The sequence below is a fragment of the Otolemur garnettii genome, unplaced genomic scaffold (assembly GCF_000181295.1).
Source record: "Otolemur garnettii isolate 467f Iridium unplaced genomic scaffold, OtoGar3 scaffold00077, whole genome shotgun sequence".
Classification (NCBI taxonomy): Eukaryota; Metazoa; Chordata; class Mammalia; order Primates; family Galagidae; genus Otolemur; species Otolemur garnettii.
The window spans coordinates 8,382,791-8,387,301 of NW_003852472.1; the positions used below are offsets into that span (position 1 = coordinate 8,382,791).

Sequence of the window (4,511 nt, forward strand, 5' to 3'; positions counted from 1 at the left end):
GCCTGTGGTCCCAGCTACTTGGGAGGCTGAGGCAGGAGACTCACTTGAGCGTTGCTGTGAGCTGTGATGCCACCCTACCCAAGACGACAGCTTGAGGCTCTGTCTCAAAAAAAAAAAAAGAGAGAGAGATGGGGCCTTGCTCTTGCTTGGGCTGATCTTGAATCCGTGAGCTCAGGCAATCTACCTGCCTGGGCCTCCCAGAGTGCTAGGATTATAGGCATGAGCCAGTACACCTGACCCCCACCTCTTTTTTTAAAAAACTACATTCACCATAGTCCTAAGATTGAAAATAACTTATTCTCTTCTTTAGATTTCTTTCAATTGCTGACCACCTTAAAACTAAAATTAAAAGCACTCCTATATTACAATTTAATAATTTGGGGGTTAAGTTTTTAAGAAAGCAAGTCAGGAGAGACAGAGGTATGTAATTATACACAGAGGGAGTACTATAGACCTTTCGTCAAATTTATTTGATTTATACTTGGGAAAAATAAAGATTTCCATGTTTAGCAAAGTAAACCTAAGTTCAACTTGCTAAACTCCTTCCTCCATCATTTTAAAGAAAGGCTGAGGGGTCCTCTGCCCATTTTTCAATTAGGTTTTGTTTGTTTGTTTTCTTGCTGTTAAGTTGTTTGAGTTCCGTATATATTTTGGATATCAAACCCTTATTGGCTGTATGGCTTGTAAATATATCCTCACAATCTGTAGGAATTTTTTTTTTTTTTTTTTGAGACAGAGTGTCACTTTATCACCCTCGGTACAGTGCTGTGGCATCACAGCTCACAGCAACTTCCCAACTACTGGGCTTAGGCGATTCTCTTGCCTCAGCCTCCTGAGTAGCTAAGACTACAGGCACCAGCCACAACGCCCAGCTGTTGCACTTTGGCCGGACCAGTTCGAACCCACCATCCTCAGTATATGCGGCCAATGCCCTATCCACTGAGCCACAGGCACCGCCCAATCTGTAGGAATTAAAAAATGGGCAAGGGACTTGGATAGAGATTTCTCAAAAGACTTAAAAATGGGCAACAGATATATTTTTAAATGTCAACATCACTAATCATTAGGGAAATGTATATTAAAATCATGATGAGATACCTTCTCACACCTGTCAGTATGGTTTTTATCAAATAAATGAAAGAGGGCGGTACCTGTGGCTCAAGGAGTAGGGCGCCGGCCCCATATACTGGAGGTGGTGGGTTCAAACCCGACCCTGGCCAAAAACTGCAAAAAAAATTAAAAAAAAAAAAAAAGAAAGAAAGAAAGAAAAGAAAAAGAGATGTCTGCACCCCATGTTCACTGTAACACTATTCTTAATAACTAACTTATAGAATCAAGCAAAGCCTTAGTCAACAGATGCACAGATGATGAAAATGGGGTATATACACACAATAGAATACTATTCAGCCTTTAAAAAGACAGAAATCCTCACATTTGCAACAACATGGATAGATCTGGTGAACATTATGCTAAGTGAAACAAGTCAGGCACGGAAAGACAATATATGATTTTCCTTATACGCAGAATCTAAAACAAATGAACTCGAGCAGAACGGTAGTTACAGAGACTAGAGGGATGGTGGGCTAGGGAGATGATGGTCAAGGAGTACTAAATCTCAGACAAGAGGAATACATTTGAGGGGTTTTGTATTAGTTCTATTACCCGACGTAATGTCAACAGCTAATGGTATTGTACATTTCAAAAGTGCAAATGTTTTCAAAACTTAAAAATAAAAATACGGGCTAAGATTGAAGCTAGTGAGGTCCTAAGATTATTCATAGTGTTCCAGGGCAAACTCAAGGCATCCTGTTTGAATGGCTTCAAAGGTTCTTCAACAATACTTGGTAAGAGAAATAAACACCATCCCTATGAAGTGGACTAGATGTCAACTAAAACACTCTGGAGATGACTTAAGGGCTTGCCACTTATTACGTGACTGCAGCCAGAGCTGCAGAAACCATATTAGTAAGCTGTGCTCCTGCAAACTAAACACAGTCACCGAAACAACGTGCAAACACCAAATTTAATTTTCTGATTAATACCAGACAGGAATAACAATCAGCTTCTTTTTCATTGTCCTTAAAATAAGTTAAACACTGCTTTATACCACTGGCTGTTAATAGAACAAAGCAAACTCAACAAATGAAAACAATACTTTAGAAACCAGAAAGCCAGACTGGATAGCACACACTCCCCTTTCTTAGAAAAGCATTTACCATAACCAGCAGCCTCAGCCAATACTTCTACTTCAATACACCTAAGTCCAGCTATCTAGCCTGGGTCCTCTTTCACAAACAGGCCTTAGTTTTTGTTTTGTTTTTCTGAAACAGAGTCTCAAGCTGTCACCCTGAGTAGAGTACTGTAGGGTCACAGCTCACAGCAACCTCAAACTCTTGGGCTTAAGTGATTCTCTTGCCACAGCCTCTCAAGTAGCTGGGACTACTGGTGCCCCCCTCCCCAACACCTGCCATTTTTTTGTTGTTGTTGCAATTGTCATTGTTGTTTTAGCTGGCACTGGCTGGACTTGAACCTACTAGCTTCGGTGTATGTGGGTACCCTACCCACTGAGCTACAGGCGCCGCCAAACAGGTCTTAGTTTTTTCATTTCCCAGCTAATTCAGAACGCCTGAAACCTTCCTGATCTTTCTAGGTCCACTTCAAAAGTCACTTCCTTTATAAACCTTTTCTGAGCCTCACCCTAACAAAACAGTTGGCAATTAAGTCCTGCCACATTTTCTAGCTTATTGCTTTCCTAAATAAGTTCCTCAGGGCAGAAAACATCTGCACTTCCTCCAGTGCCTTGGCTCACACTTGTCCTAGCACTCTGGGAGGCCGAAGGGGGTGGATCCCCTGAGCTCCTGGGTTGGAGCCCAGCCTCAGCAATAGCCACACCGAACGTAACAAAAAAAAAAAAAAAAAAAAGAAAGAAAGAAAAAAAAATCGCCAGACGTTGTGGCAGGCACCTATAGTCCCAACTACTCGGGAGGCTGAGGCAAGAGAACCGCTTCAGCCCAAGAGTTGGAGGTTGCTCTGAGTTATGACGCAGGGCACTCTACCGAGAGCAACAAAGTGAGACTCTGTCTCAAAAACAAACAAAAACATCTGCACTTAGCTCTATCTATCTCTTCCCCTTGGGCAGCAGCTGCCCAGAGAAGGAGCCCTCAATCAGCATGTCCTCTCAGAATGCAGACTCCAGTGCCAGCCCTGATTTCTAGCCCACCTCAATCAGGTCACATAAATTCTTCCCACACCTTTACTACTAAGTCACCACACTGTCCTTTTACTCTCTAGAGAGTAAATGCACTTGGAGCCATGAAGTATACCTTAGGTATACAACAGGTCCATTTCCTTTGAGAAACCTTAGATGAAATGCGGTAGCAGGAAGGCACTCTTACCTGTTAAGCAGTGATGAAGCATTCATCTACAAATGGGATACAGATGCTCAGACCCCAAGCACCCGAGATGATCAAAAAGGGTGCTACAGGGGTTAAACCAATTTATCAAATAGTCATCAGCAGCCTTAAGAGTTTTTCTTCCTATTAACTCCCGTAGTGGCCACAATCTTACCAAAGCAGGCTCCAAAGAAGCTCACCATTCATCACCCAGTGAGGGCTGTAATTTGCTGAGACGAAACTCAGACATGATATTCTTCATCAAAGTCCCCGTTCCCCGCTGCCCAACGTTTACAGAGTTCAGACAATTCAAAACAGAACAACAGGCCTAGCTGTATTGACAGTGCCCATCAAGAGAATTGGACATGTCTCTAAATTACCTTGCAATCATTCCTTACTTTATTAAAACATCAGTAAAGGTAAGAATCCACTCTATTCTGGATATCTACCAAGTCTGCCACATAGAACGCCTCTATTTCAAGTTTCCGCACGTAAGTCTCCAAGCCTCCCGCCTTCTTCCTGAGGTATCTCTAATTTGCAAACCGAGAAGTAAGGCAAACACAACCCAAAGTCAAAAACGGCAAACGACCAAAATGCTCTCCGTGCCAAATCTAAATTATCCAGGCCTCCATACGAGAGAGAAGTCCCCCATCTCGACCGCGAGCAGGGAGCCCTTGTTCTAGGGATGATGGGGGGCAAGCCTCGGTGGGGAGGACCAGGCCGAGGCCGGCCGATGCCGAGCAACCCCCACCGGCGGCTGAGGCGGAAGGGTCGTTCCGGACGAGACGGCTCCCTCCCGGCCCCGCGGGCAACCCCGGCGGAACCCAATTCCCGCCCGCCCGCCGTCCCGGCTCACCCCGCCCCGGTGGGCAGCGGCGCACCCCGAGCCCGGTCGGGCCAGCTGTTTGATGGACGCCCGCGGCCGTGCTGGGCTCACTCTCGGCGGCGCGCGGCGGGCCCGGGGCCGCTCGGCACCATCCTCCCCGCCGCGCCGGGGGCAGCGTCCGGCTCAGCGGGGCCCACGCGAGGACCAGAGGGTAACTGGACTCGCGCCGCGAAAACACAGGATCCAGTTAGGCTCCGGCACCCGTGGTTTCCGGGTCAAAAAAAAAAAAAAAA

The 4,511-nt window shown here is 45.6% G+C and overlaps 1 protein-coding gene across 1 annotated transcript in view; it reads right to left on the reverse strand.

Moving 5' to 3' along the window:
• Positions 1-4,503, reverse strand: part of TMEM248 (transmembrane protein 248) — a 40,924-nt gene extending 36,421 nt beyond the window's left edge. Inside the window, exon 1 of the mRNA XM_003794213.3 lies at positions 4,249-4,503. The gene's annotated coding sequence lies outside the window, so the exon portion shown is untranslated. The remainder of the gene's footprint in view (positions 1-4,248) is intronic.
• Positions 4,504-4,511: the final 8 nt, after the last annotated feature.